Below are 13,328 nucleotides of genomic sequence, written 5' to 3'. Positions count from 1 at the left end.
GTGCTTCCCCACTAGTTTTTGTTGCACGTAATATGGCAAGATTTATCTCACTTCTCTGGGAACCCAATAGTACAAGACAAAACTTACCATCCAGTAGGTCAAGTTCAACCCCTTTTTGATGTCTCTCTTACCCATCGGACACAGGCTCCTCTATACACATTGCAGATTTGTCATCCTGAGGTTTTAGTCTGTGAATAGGCTGTCTGCTTGTTATTTATGGCCCAACTGCAGCCATGTTTCAGAACAAACACCTAGTGCAATTTTGGTTAAGCTACGTGAGTGGCTCTGGAAGTTTGAGTATCACCTTTTTCTACTATCAACAACATCCAGCCAGTTCTGTGTTCCTTTGCGTTTATGATTCTGATATGAATTACACAGTCAGGGCAGTAGGGGGATGTGGCTAGGAAAGAAATTATAAGACAACTGCACTAACAGAAAATCTGAGAAAAAGCCTTGCCAGGAAGCAGAACTTAAAGGGAATAAGACATCAGGCAAACACCACAAAGTCAATCATCTCCCAGGGACCGGCGTTTTCCCTGGAAGTATGGCCAGGGATCAGACTCCTGATGGCCTGTGGGAAACTCATAATGACTTCCTGGTTCCCTTCCATTACCCAGGCTAAAATGACTCTCATTTCAGAAAACACTTTTCTCCGTCATTCTCCTAAAATCCATGGAAATCAAGCTGAACAATTTCATTATCATTACATGGCAGAGAGGAAAAATAGGTCTCAATAAATGCCTGCTCAAAGGCAGTCATGAGCACAAATGAGGCAGTGACAGAATTGAAAAGAGAGTGATATTATTCTAACACGTTGTACATATCGAGGCTTGCCATTCCTTTCCATGGTCTCACGGCCAACTCTGCACTGCTGAATAATTTTAAAGAAAAAGCTGGGCCTTGACAACTAGAGTCAGATGAGTTTTCATTCCTTCACAGTGTCTGACACCAGAGTTCCAATTTTGATTGGCTTACATGGATCAGTAATTTTCTTCCTTCTTAACAGGGACCCCACACTGAAGTCTACTAAATTGTATGTGGTGAAGTGTGCAATAAAATACAAGTATAATAAACTCCAATGAGAAGACTGAAAATACGTAACTGATAAGCTGAAGGATCGCAAGATAAGGCATTGAAATGATTACATTTGAAATGATTACAAAGAAATGATTACAGAAGGGTTAAGTGTTTAGAAGACAAGCACAGTTTAAAGCTCACTGATTCATTTTCACAGACCTAAAAGGGCAATAAATCAGAAATATTCCAGCCTCTAAAGATGAGATGATACTGAAGCAATTTTGCAATCTTAATTACAGTGAATCCTTTCTTTTTGACCTTACATCTCTCTGTGGATGAGTCAATGTTTCTTCTTCCTTTTAAATTCAGTAGGAAATTTATGGTTGAGCTAGATAAGAAAAATATGCAGTATTTGTCTGCTCTAGTTTACCACTAGTGTTTGCCCTTACTGGAGAGCGTGTGTATGTGAGGAACTACTCCTGACCAAACTGTGAGGTAACCCTGTGTAGCACCCTTTACCACCCCTTTTGGAGTCCCTTCTGGTGAAATACCCAGATGTTCCCATCCCAGGGAACCAATTCTATGTACTCTTCTTACTCTTCACTCCCTATCATCCTCGACCTACTGAGGTGTTAATTCTACCAAGGTGTCAGAACACAACATGGCATTTTGGCCTCCAAACCTTGGCATGACTCCTTCTCTGCTTAGAATTCCCTCCCCACCCTTCTCCATCTGTTTAATTTCTGCCTTTTCTTAAAGGCACACATATTGGCTTGGACTCTTTTGATCGTAAGTAGCTAAGATCATACTCAGCTTAAGCCCAAAGGTACCCAAGCCATGGGCAGTATAGAATCTAGGTGGCCACAGGATATCTGGAACCAGGCTCTCAAATGCTGTCAAACCTACTACCTCCATTTTCTTTCGTTGATACCTTCAAGAATTCAGCTGCCTTCTCTTAAAGAAGCTTTTACATAATGTTGGAAACATGGTCTTCTGCAGCCCAACTCTTCCCAGCTTTGCCAACAGAGAATAACTGCTCCCTTTCCTTACGTCAATTTTTAAAATTCTTTAGAAGGTTACCAGGTGGCCTAAGTTAGATCACATATTCATATTTATACACATGGGAACAGGTCAGTAGCGTTTTCAACCCTTATTAGGGCTACATGGTTGGAGAAGATTAGAGGGAGAATTCTCTAAAAGAATTTCCTAATAAGATGGAGCTTTTTATTTCCAGAAGAAAAATGTGATGGGTGGACCAAAAAATGAGTGTCCTCCTATATCTAGTTTAGTTCTGCCTCTGTTCAAAGTAGTAGCCTCACATACTTGGGAAAGTCACTTGTACTTTCTTGGCCTATAAAATTAGGAAGTTGAGCTGAATTGTCTTCAGGGCACATTAAGATTTAAAATTTTATAACTCTGCATTTCTAAGTCCCTTTAGACTTTCTTGAGCATCTTATATTACTCTCTCCCTTCTCTGAATCTAAGCATTGCTGACATAATTTTTATGGGCTATATTAAAAAAGTTTAGGTTGAACTTTATAATAAGCCTGAGTTAACTATTTAGAGTGCTAATTTAGGATACTGAGAGTGTCAAATGTACATGACTTCTGAAAAATAAGTTGATAAATTACTCACTCAAAGAATCTATGGAGGCAATAGGGGCCAAATAAAAACAACTAAGATAAAGTTACCACTATGAAAAGAAGAAGGAGTTAGAAAGACAGGAATTCCTCTTACAATCACAATGTAAGAAAGTAACTAAGCCCAGGTATTAAATCTCTCTCCAAATCATCACCATGTTCAGCCTGGAATAACCAGTGGAATGGAGGGGATAAGAATACAGAAGAAATTTATTGGAAATGGAAAAAGTAAAAAGTGGACCATCTATGAGGCACAAACTCCAAGGAATTTTAGCTAGACATATTGTGGATAGAAAGAGAATTTTGAAAGGTATTAAGATACCTTCCCGAGAAAGCAAAGCCTAATTATAAGAAAAATATCAGAAAAGCCCCCACAAATATGTTATAATGGGATTTTGGCTAAAGGCAAGTAGAAAACAAGAGAAAGATAGAAGCCAATTCTTTGAAACTTATGTCAACAATTTGGATCAAGAATATTCAGTAGCATTACCTTCACATGCTACTGAATAAAACTGATGAAAGCTAATAAGAGGACTTCTTAATGCAACAAGGTTTTCCTGGGAGGGAGCAGCTAGTGGAACTAGGATACAGGCAGACATTCTTATCCTGACTATCTGGAGTGGAGACTGAGACAAAATTGAAAATTAGATGCAATGAGCCTGTCCCCAGTGCAGCAGCATCACTAACAGAGAAACCATGCAGAGTTAAGTTTACCCTTTGAAAATGCAGAGAAAGTGGAATTAGAGATGAAAAATACAAAAAATGGGCTTAATAGATACTGTGGGCAATGAACTGAAATCAGGAAACAGGTACAAGTACTCGTGAGAATCCACCAGAAAAAAAGAACAAAACAATTATTAAAGATATAATAAAAACAAACTTAACTAAGGTGGAGGAAGTTGACCTTAAAGCTGAAAGAATTCCATCAGTACCAAGCAAAATTCAATGAAAGGGGAATCATATTTAGACATATCCTGGTAGATTGCTGAACAAAAGAGAGAAAAAAATATCTCCAACTGTCCAAGACAAAAGTGACAAACAAAGGGAAAAAATGTTTTTTTTTTTTCTTCAGATTTCTTTCCTGCCACATAAAATGAAGGAAATTTTGTGAGACTGAAAGGAAAAATTTGTAGCCATGAATTCTATACCCAAATCTATATCTAAATAGGAAAAAGAAGTGTACTTATAAAGAAAACAGAGAAACATTTTCAAATGTTCAAGGGTCAAAGAAGTTATAATTGGCAATTGAAAAAAATCCAAGAAAAGGGGAAGCAATAGAATTAAGAGTTCTGAAATGAACAAAATAAGTTCCAAATAACTGTGGTTATTTGGAAAATATGGTAACATTTGGTAAAATTCAAATATCACAAATAATTTTTAAAAATAAAGACATCTATCTAAAAATGCTAATTTAACAATGTCAATTTAATACCAATAATAAGGCAGGCAAAAATCTTAAGGTATGCCAACCCAAATCAAGATGTGACAATGGAAAAGTGTGATGAAGACAAACTCATTAAATAATATACTAAAATTGGTGAATTGTATTATATGTAAATTATATGTCAATAAATAGAGCTAAATACATATGCAAGAACATATACATACATATAATTACACATATATACAGAGAATATTATGGACAACTTTATGCAGATAAGTTCAGCTATTTAGATGTAACAGACACTTTTCTGGAAAAACACAACTTGGCAAATTTGATGAAAGTTTTTAGAAATAGATAGTAAAATTTGTCATATATCTACTAAAAAAATTGAATTTGTAATTCAAAACTTTCCCATGAAGCATCTGACAAAATTCAATGCTAATTCATAATAAAACTTTCAATGAACTGGGAAAAAATAAGCTTCAATAATCTGATTTAAAGTATCTCAAAATATCCAACAATCAAAATCATATTAAATAGTGAAAATTGATGTCACTCTGAGATCAGGAATGAGATAATGATGCCCACAACCAGCGCTGCTATTCAACATTGTACTGAAGGACCAAGCCAGCTCAATAAGGCAAGAAAAATAAGTAAAAGATTTAAGGACTGAAAAGGAAAACATATTCAAAGTTGTGTACAGATAAATTGTGTGAATCAAAAGTAAATTCAGCAAAATTGCTGGATACAAAGTCAATATACAAAAATCAATTTTACTTCTATTATCAACATAAAACAATACGAAAATGATATTTGAAAAACAATAACATTTATGATAGTATCAAATAAAAACATCAAATACCGGTAATACATATAACAAAAAACATGCAAGATTTCTACACAAAAAACTAAAAACTTTTATTGAGACAAAGTGAGAAAACCTAAACAAAGGGACAGACATATCATATTTGTGAACTGGAAGATTACCTATGGTAAAGCTATCATTTTCTCCGAATTAAGCTGTATATTCAATTCAATCCTAATAAAAATCCAACTAGGTTTTCATTGTTGCAGTTGTTGTTTCTAATTGACAACATAATTCTAAGCTGTAGATGGACATTTAAAGATCTAAGAGTAGTAAAGTCATTCTCAAAGAACTAGTGTGGAAGACTTATAACATTAGCTATCAAGGTTTATTATAAAGCTACATTCATGGTACCAAGGTATGCAAATAGACCAAAGAAACAGAATAGGGACCACAGAAACAAACCCACAGTTTTATGGTCATTAAATTTATGATAAAAGTGACACTGCATAAGTGCATGGTGTTTTCAATATAGAGAAAAACAAATAAATCATGACCTCTCACCATACTTAAAAGTCAATAAATATTATTCCCAGATGAAAGTTAGATCTAAATGTAAAAAAAATTTTTTAAAGCCTCCGGATTACTGTATTGGAATATAACGTTATGACTTGGAATAGGCAAACCTTTTTTTCATGACACGAAAAGCCATAACAATAAAGGAAATAATTGAAAATTGTATATATTAAAATTTAGGACTTCTGCTCATCCAAAGACACCTATAAAAGAGTCAAAAACAAGCCAAGGTATACAAGAAAACATTAATATACATCTATCTGACAAATGACTCCCACCCAAAATATATTAAAATTCCTAACAATAAATTTTAAAAATATTTCCCAATAGAAAAATGAGCAAAATGCTTCAACAAGAACTTCACAAAACAAAGTATCTAAATAGTCATAAATATATATATATATAAGTGCTCTGCCTTTTCAATCTCATGAAAATACAAATAGCAATGAGATGTTAATACATACCCAGCGTAATGATTAAAATTACCAAGAGTTGACAAGTATGTGCAACGACTGAAAATCTCATACACCACTTCTAGGGGTGTAAACTGGTACCGACACTTGGGAAAACTTTCCTGGCATTATCTCCTAAAGCTGAACATATGCATACCCTGTGACCCAGCAGTTCCACTCCTTAGTATACAGCCAACCAAAATGCATACATATTTACTCCAAAAGACATGTATGAAAATGTTCATAGCAACACTGTAATAGCCCCAACTGGAAATAAACCAAAAGCCCATTCATAGCAAAAAGGAAAAATAAATGGCGTAGTCAATGGAATACAATAAAAATGAACACCGCTAATAACAATGACACGATGACCCTCACAAATACTGCACAAGAGAAGCTAACAAAAAATAATATAGAGTGCATGGCTCGCTCACATCAAGTTTGCAAATGGTCAAGATTAATGGGTAGTAGAGAAATCAGGAGAGTGGTCATCCAGGGGAGGGAACTGGTAGTTCAGGGAAAGGTTTATGGGAGGCGTCCAAAGGGCTGGTGATATTCTCCTTTCTGCTCTGCATTGGTGGTTACCCAGATGGGTTCACTTCATGAAAAATTAATCAAATTGCACACTGATGATTGGTGTACTTTGTTATATACATCAATAAAAAATTACTTAAAATCGACTTATAAAACATTGCAGTATAATATCAACTTTAAGGACAAAATGGTGATGTGTATATAAGAAAAAGTCAAAATGTGGTTGTTCCTGTGTATTAGAAATACTTAAGAATTAATTACTGCAGAATTAATTGCTTTAGACTTAATTGGAATGTTACTAATTTTTTCCTTTTATTTTCTGTGTTGTTTTCTATTTCCAATTTTTCCACAGTGTCCAAGAATCACTTTTCTATTATAAAAGAAAAATAAAAGTAGTTTAAATACAGGAAGAAGGCCCTCTTCAGGCTCGACCCATCAGATGGCTTGACCAGGAAGGCTGTAGTTAACGGATGGATCTAGAAGAGAAGTTGCTCCTTTAAAAAGGTTACTGAGCTGAGCAGGAGTGACCAATGAGCAAATAAAAAATGAGTCCAACCAGACAAGTATAAAACATTGTACTTCAGGTTAAAGTCAGTGAGAAATGATAACACCTCATATTTCAGTGGCTCTTTATGGTTTCAATGTACTTTCATGTCCATTTTCTGATTTTAGCCTTGCAAAATTCTGTGAAATAACTGGGACAAGGTCTATTATCATCATTTCATGAATAAGAAGTGAGCCTTAGAGAGATAAAGTAGCATGCCAAAACCTAGAACTGGGTAAGTGACTGAGGGAAAATAATAGTGACCTAGCAATTTTTGTCCCAGTTAGGTGGTCTTTTATGAGCAATGGTGATCAAAACTTTTAAATATTCAAAGACACCCAAAATATATCCCTCAAGTAACCATTCCAAAAAATCACTCAAACGCCCTTCTACACAAAAAAGCAGTAAGTAATCATTTAAAAGCAATAAATAGTAACAAGAATTCAGGAATTAAAAAGAAAGCATGTGGGCTTCCCTGGTGGCACAGTGATTAAGAATCTGCCTGCCAATGCAGGGGACACGGGTTCGATCCCTGGTCCGGGAAGATCCTACATGCTGCGGAGCAACTAAGCCTATGCGCCACAACTACTGAGCCCGCAAGGCACAACTACTGATGCCGTGTGCCACAACTACCGAAGCCCACGCACCTAGAGCCCATGCTCTGCAACAAGAGAAGTCACCACAATGAGAAGCCCACGCACTGCAACAAAGAGTAGCCCCTGCTCACCGCCCGCGTGCAGCAACAAAGGCCCAACGCAGCCAAAAATAAATAAATAAATAAATTTTAAAAAAAGAATGCATGTGAAAAGATACACATCAGCATTATAACCAAATAAACTTATGGAGTTAAATATAAATAACGATAATAAATATTATCAACTTGAATCTAGAAAAATTTTTTAAATCTTAACGTCTTATATTTCTAAGTATATAATAGTCTGATTCCAAAGTGATTAATATAGTTAATATTGGCATGTGTTTGACACATCAGGAAACCAAAATTTATTCCTTTATTTTTAAACTTTGAAAATCAAAGATATGCTTAAGGTATTTTTAAAAAATTTTTTTAAATCACCAACAGAATTTGAAACAAGACGTCCTCCAAAAAAAGTCCTCCTTACTATATTTTTTATAAAGTATATAAAAGAAAAGCAAATGCAAAAGGCAAAACAAGTAAACATAAAACAAGGTGACAGGAATAAGAACTACTTGGATCAATACAGATGATGTAAACTTTAATCTAAAGACAAAAATTCTAAGATTGGATTAGAAAATAAATTCTACCAGATGATTCTTACAGAAAACACTCAAAAATGAGGCTGAAACTTTAAAATTTTTTCAATGGGTTTATATCAGGCAAAAAGAAGGAAAAGTCAAGAGCAGAATATTAATATCAGGCTAAGTAGATTCCAAGCCAAAGACACTGAATATGGTAAAAGAGAATTATTTTATAATGGAGTATCTTCATAATGAATATACAGTACAGCAATTTAAAAATATATAAAATGAAACAAGAAGTATATAAAATTAAACCTTTTTGAAAAGATTGTCAGAAAAGCAATTATAGTGAAATGTTTAATACAGCAGTCTCAGTCTCTGACAGCTTAAAGTAGATAATAAATAAGGACATGAAGATTTAAATAATTTAAATATTAGCCCAGAATTAATAGATCTATAACATGTATTCCCTACAGGTAATATACCATCTTTTTAACTGTCTATGGATCATTTACAAAAATTGACTACAAACACAACTTTTGAATTCAAAAAGTAGACACTCTATGACCCACATACTCAGGAAGTCAGAAAGGGCAATATGTCGATGGCCAGCAAGTAACAAATGGTGAAGCCAAAAATCTCAAACAACCTGAACATTTTTTTAAAACTCTGTCCTAAATAAATACTGGGTCAACGAGGACATCAAAATTAAAATCACAAGCGCTTTTTAAAATACTAAAACTGAAAACATTACCTTTCAGAATTTTGGAAATGGGGCAAGAGCTGTACTCAGTATTTTAAATTAAAGAATTTTTTCTCTATTTCCAATAAAGGGGGTAAACATTTTTTTAATCTGCATCTTTCTGATCATGTTCTCTTAGTTGATGAGATTTAAACTCAATCATCTAATTGTCCCTTATAAAAGTTGAAAAATGAGACTACCTTCTCTCAGGGTTTCTGGACCTGCAACTGATCTGAAGAACCAACTGGACTTTTGCAGTTGGAATTTTGAAGGTGCTGGAAATGACCCTGTACAGAATTTGTGTCCAATGACCAGAATAGTCATCCCTAATAACACCACCCTGTGCTCCTTGCACGGGCTTCTTAAGCTGCCTACAAAACTTGAGAGTGACACCTGCCTTTGTAGAAATGATGCTCTTGGAAGACATCGTCAGGGAGATAGCAGAGAGGACAGGAGAAGGGGAGTATTGTCTAGCTGAGGCAAGTTTAGCGCCGCTGGTACCAGATTAACCTGAGCAGCAGGGCTGCAGTGGCCCATGGGGTCTCACTCTGGCCAGGCAGTGCTAATGCACTTGGGGCAGAGAGGAAAGATGGCACATCCAGCTGGACGGCTCTGATAACTGGGGAAGTCAGCTGTCGCGTGTGGCCACCCGTTGACAGACCTAACAGTCCTATAATGAAATTCACTAAGTACAATGATAAGCAAGTTTCATCTGCTCTATTTCAAAAGAGGAGTTAAGAAATCTGAATCTGAGAGACTCTTTTACACCCCACTGAACGCAATAATCTCAGTATCAGACAGGGCCAAATTTTCTCCATACAATTTGGAATGAGAAAACGCTTCTGCTTCTGGAATATCTAATATCCCTATGCTGCTTAAAGTCTGTAAAACGCAGGTCACTCGGTACCATTTTTATGGTGATCACAGCAAATCGGTGCCTGACTCCAAAATGCTCCCAGTAGCTACCTCTGGTTCTCTTCAAGCGACAGCTCAGCATCATCTCCTGGTGTGACCGAGAGATTTGCAGAGTAGAAAAGAGTCTGGTCTTGTTCCTTAAAATGTGACCTGCCTTGGAAACCCTGGACCAGAAGTCAGAAACCAAATTAGGGTAGTGGCCAAATACCTTTAGTTATTTAACAAAGGCAGATGGTAAGTACAGTGATTATGTTTGCAAAGTGCCTCCAAATATTAAAATGTGAATGGAAATCAGTGCCCCTTCACTGGGGAGAGGAGAAGCAAGGGTGTTTTTGCAGAAACCCCTAGTTTGCTGTCCAAACAGTTAACCGAGATTCTATCCTTTCAAACCTTGCTTATTACCTGGTGCTGCTTAAATACAAAACCAAACAAATCTTAGTTTCCTGTCTAATACTCTTACCTCTTAGCAAACTCTTTCCCATTTACTCGTTAAATATATACTTTGTTATTGATAAATAGTGTGACATCATGCCTTGGATTTTCCTATCCTTTTTATCCTTGATTTTTACAGTTGATATGAATTATGAATTGTGCTGTTCCCTTATCTCCCTTGAAAACAAGTGTTCTGAGCCATGCTCATTATTTTGCTGAGCCCACTGGGAGTAAGGGCCCACAGTTTTGAGGTGATTAGCTGGAGTCAGGGGGTGTTGAATTTAACCTTGGGGCAGTTTTTCTTCCAAGAGAAGTCAATGGGCTGGTGTGGCCCTGAATGAAGACTCTGACCCGTGGATTTCTACAGTTGCCTTCTGACTTGTAATTTTTTTTTCATTGCTTTTTCTATTACACTTGGAATCCTGTAGAAAGTGGTTTATGGCTCATAAAGCTGAAAATTGTAAAATTATATTGCAAAGCAAGGTAACCCTGGCTGAATCAAAGTTTTATATATTCTCATGACATTGAGAGAAAATATATTTATGTTATGAATTTTTAGAGACGGCCACATTATCTAGCGATAGCCATATGGACCTCTATAACTTGTGTGTGAAAAGTGCTGGACTCCTGGAATGTATTTGCAAAAGCAGCTTTATTTTTGTCTTCAACTGTCACTTTAAATTTACTCTGTAGAGAGTTTTCCCTTTCTTTTCCCTTAATTACCATTGGGACAGACCCCCATGATTTTTCTGTTCCCTTTTTAAAATAGTTTCATTAGAGTGTTATTTACACACCATAAAAAGACCCACTGTGAATGTACAATTCAATGATATTGTTAGTAAGTTTTAGTGAGCTATACATATATCATAACAATCCAATTTTAGAACATTTCCATGACTCTCCCCAAATTCCTTCAAGCCCATTGCAATGAATTTCTGCTCCCTCCCCAGCCCCAGGAACCACTGATCTACTTTGTCTCTATAAATTTGCTTTTTCTGGACACTTTATATAAATGGAATTTTACAATTTATTGTCTTTTGTCTGGCTTGTTTCACTTACCACAATGCCTGTGAAATTCATCCATGGTGTAGCATGTATCCGTTTTTCATTCCTTTTTATTACTAAATACTATTTTATTCTATGGGTATGCCACAGTTTTATTTATCCATTCAACAATCATTGGACTTTCAGGTTGTTTTCATTTGGTGCTATTATAGATAATGATGCTATGAATACACATGTACAAGTCTTTATGTATACATAGATTTGCATCATCAATTGGCCAAAAATAGAAGGTTAGTTTTTGGACTCCCAATTCTGTCTCATTGATTTATATACGTATCTTTCCACCAATAATACCAAACGGTCATAATTACTGTGGCTTTATATTAAGTTTTGAAATTGGGTTATGTAAGTCCTCCAACTTTGTTCCGTTCTAAAACTGTTTTGCCTAATCTGGATTCTTTGCATTTCCATATAAATTATTATATCAGTGTGTCAGTCAGAGTTAAACAAGAGAAGTAGAACCAGTAGGACAGATATATATGAAGAGATTTATTATGAGAAATTGGCTTATGGGATTGGAGGGGCTGACTAAGCAAACCTGAAACCATAGGCAGGCAGGCAGGAAAGTCAGCCTGGAACTCACGGACATGGGCTGAAGCTACTGTCAGCAGATAGGATTATTATTATTTTTTTTCTCAAGAAAGCATCAGCCCTGATTTTAAGGCCTTCCAACCAACTGAATCAAGCCCATTGAGATTATCCACCATAATCTCTCTTACTTAAAGTCAAAGGGTTAAGACATTAATCACATCTGCAAATTTTCTTCACAGCAACACCTAAATGAATGTTCTATTTGAACAGCTGGAGACTATAGACTAGCAAAGTTAACACAGCAAGAAAAAACAAAAGAAGACACCTACAATCTGGTTGGCAATTTCTACAATAAAAGTCTGCTGGGATTTTGAAAGGGATTGTGTTGCTTCTATAGGTCAACTAGGAAAGAACAATGTGTCTTCCAAACCAAAACACAAAATGTCTCTCCATTTATTTCTGTCTTTGTAAATTTATCTTAGCAATGTTTTGTAGTTTTCCATATGGAAAAATTTTTTTGCTTGTTTTATTTTTGTTTTAATTTTTATTGGTTTTAACATTATATAAGTTTAATGTGTACAGTATTATATTTTGATTTCTGCATATACTACAGCGTGCTCACCACCAAAAGCTGAGTTTCCATCATCACCATACAGTTGACCGTCTTTACTCATCTCACCCTCCCTTCGCTCCCCTCCCCTTCTGGTAACCACTATTGTGTTCTCTGTATCTACGCAGGTTTTGGGGTTTGGGTTGGTTTGTTCATTTATTTGGGTTTTTTTAAATCGTTGTTTTATTCTTGCCTAATTGCTCTGGCTAGGGTTTCCAACACTAAGTTGAGTAAGAGTGGCAAGAGTGGACATACTTGTCTTGTTACTGATCTTAAAGGGGTAGCTTTCGGTTTTTCACCATTGAGTATGATGTTAGCTGTGAATCTGTCATATATGGCCTGTATTATGTTAAGGTACATTCCTTCTATATCCATTTTATTGAGAGTTTTTATTATAAGTGGGGATTGAATTTTGTTGACTGCTTTTTCTGCATTTATTGAGATGATTATATGATTTCTATCTTTTATTTTGTTAATGTGGGGTATCACATTGACTGATTTGATGACGTTGAGACAATTCTTGCATCCCTCGAAGAAATCACATTTGATCATAGTGTATAATCCTTTAACCATGTGGAAAGATTTTTAATTACTAATTTAATTTCTTTACTTATCCTAGAACTATTCAGATTTCCAATTCTTCCTGCATCGGTTTTAGTAATGTGTCTTTCTAGTAATTTGTCCATTTCATGTACGTTGTCTAGTTTATTGGTATCAGATATTTCATAATATTATCCTGTAGTCATTTTAATTTATATAGCACCAGTAGTGGTGTCCCCTCTTTCATTCCTGATTTTGGTAATCTGTGTCTTCTCTCTTATTTTTCCTCACTCTAGCTGCAGGTTTGCCAATTTTGTTCATCT

This window comes from Balaenoptera musculus, chromosome 12, assembly GCF_009873245.2.
Source record: "Balaenoptera musculus isolate JJ_BM4_2016_0621 chromosome 12, mBalMus1.pri.v3, whole genome shotgun sequence".
Lineage (NCBI taxonomy): Eukaryota > Metazoa > Chordata > Mammalia > Artiodactyla > Balaenopteridae > Balaenoptera > Balaenoptera musculus.
This window is presented reverse-complemented; position numbering follows the sequence as displayed.